Source organism: Rhincodon typus, chromosome 27 (assembly GCF_021869965.1).
Source record: "Rhincodon typus isolate 14 chromosome 27, sRhiTyp1.1, whole genome shotgun sequence".
Lineage (NCBI taxonomy): Eukaryota > Metazoa > Chordata > Chondrichthyes > Orectolobiformes > Rhincodontidae > Rhincodon > Rhincodon typus.
This window is the reverse complement of record NC_063358.1, coordinates 37,015,912-37,018,421: the sequence shown is the minus strand read 5'-3', so window position 1 is coordinate 37,018,421 and position 2,510 is coordinate 37,015,912.

Sequence of the window (2,510 nt, the reverse complement as noted above, 5' to 3'; positions counted from 1 at the left end):
TGGTTCTGTTCTTGAGAGTCACAGCACTCAATTGGGCAAGCACATTTCTTCAAAGTAAAATTCAGTGTAAAAATGGGGGCTAAGTTCTACCATATCCCCCTCCACCCCATCTCTAAGACTCCATTTTTTTGCACATTTCTGATGTTTTCAATATTATTGTGTATGCGCAGTCTGCCAGAGCTGTGAATTCATTCTAATTGCTGGGTATCTGGGCAGCATTTTGTCACTGGCTTCAGGTCCCAGCAAGATCAGCTCAGCAATTTTACTGGGGCATCCTGTAGTTGGCTGCCCCTGGGCTCACTGTCCAATAACGGTTCAAAGGACAGCTCTGTCAAAGACTTGCAAAGGTGAACAACCCTTTTCAGTACCAACTGACTCTCTGGGATGGATCACCATTCAGGGTTTTTGATGTTGTTACCAGGAGGAAACTGGGAGGTTCAGGGATAACAAGGTGTAGAGCTGGAGGAACACAGCAGGCCAGGCAGCATCAGAGGAGCAGGAAAGCTGACGTTTCTGGTCTGGAGAACTACTTTCTGAAGAAAGGTCCAGACCCAAAACGTCAGCTTTCCTGCTCCTCTTATGCTGCTTGGCCTGCTGTGTTCATCCAGCTCTACACCTTGTTATCTCAGACTCCAGCATCAGCAGTTCCTACTATCTCTGGGAGGTTCAGGGGTCTGGTACCAAAGTACACTGAATCTGCCGGTTTAACATCAGTCATGACTCATTTTGAGCTCAATCAGTTTTAACGTAACGTCACCTGGAAAATCTAAACTTCCATCGATCCATGTTAAATATCTAACTACTGCTTTGCTTTCCTTTGGTTCAAGGTTTGTTTATACTTCAATAATTTGAAGAGAAGAACCAGTGGAGATTGGAAACTCCATAAGCAGAAAAGAATAAGTTGATGTGAAGGTAAAGAGATTTATTTGGAAGGGGGTTGATGTGAAATGCCTGGTAGTAGGTTAGAAGGTCTCAGACAATGACTGGCAGCCTCACACACAAAGCCCAAAAGTCATTAAAATTGCGATCAATACATAGAAAGCAACATTGCTGCTGAGTTTGCATGTTAATGTGCAATTCTCATAAAGTTGGTGTGCCCTCTCCCTGTACCAAGTGCTAACCAAATTCCCAACATACTTAGTCTAATTCCTACATCTAAAGAAATTCCTTATGCATTGTTTTCCCAATGTACGTGAACCCGTTCTTGGCCTGTAAGATTTTCAAAAGATACAAATTCTGCCTAAACTAAAAAAAAATCACATCAGATGACAACTTTAATGCAGGGTATTTCATCATGAGAAAGAGAATTTTTAATTGCTCTTTTTAAAGTTAGCCCAGAGCCAGGATGCACTTAATCCCCAAACACCACGTTGTGCTAAAACCTCCCAGGTCTTTAACTCTATTATTGTAACTTTAGTGCATCTCTTAAAGGAGACGAAGCGTCAATATTTCAGTGAGAAATATGTGATATTCTGAACTCTCCAGCAGTAGCTGATTGCGGTGATGGGAGGAGTTGATGTCATTTATCCCCAGAATGGCGATGCTTCTTGCTCTGCTGTGTTTTTGACCTGGCGCTCCAGATGCTCAAAGAGCCAAAGCTACTTGTATCATCTGCAAATATCAGCATTTCCATTCTAAGTCATATACCATCCTGATATGAACACATTCTGAATTCTCCATCAGAGTACCTTAGCTACATTCAGTACAGCAGATCGAGACGGTAGCTTCAAAGGACACTGAGAGCAAACAATTAATATTGATCTTACTGTTATAGACCAGACCAGAACCTCTCAAAATATTGTAAGAAGGTAGCCAAGACCCTAACTTTTTCTCATTTTAAAGACAAATGTAAAGTACTGTGTTCCAGATGCAATTTGATTGGTCAGACTACTCGACAATAAGCAAAACACAATTTATTCAAAAACTGAGAGACAGGAAGAACTGCAGATGCTGGAGTCTGAGATAACACAGTGTGTAGCTGGAGGAACACTGCAGGCCAGGCAGCATCAGAGGAGCAGGAAAGTTGATGGTTCGGGTCGGGGCCCTTTTTCAGAAATAGAAAGTGGGAAGGGGGCTGGGAAATAAATAGAGTGAGGTGGGGTGGGGCTGGGGAAGGTAGGTGGTATGGTGATAAGTGAGTGCAGGTAGGGATTGGTGGGGATTGATCAGTGAGGTGGGGGGGGCAGATAGGTGGGAGAGAAGATGGACAGGTTGTGTCAGTTCAAGGAGGTGGGGATGAGAGGGAGGGTTGGTCATGGGATGAGGCCGGGGTTAGGGAAATTTTGAAACTAGTAAAATTTGCTGGTGCTGGTGCTGGTACTGATGTTGGTACTGGTACTGATGTTGGTACTGGTACTGGTGTTGGTACTGGTCTTGGTACTGGTACTGGTGTTGGTACTGGTGTTGGTACTGGTACTGGTGTTGGTACTGGTACTGGTGCTGGTACTGGTGTTGGTACTGGTGCTGGTACTGGTGTTGGTACTGGTACTGGTGTTGGTACTGGTACTGGT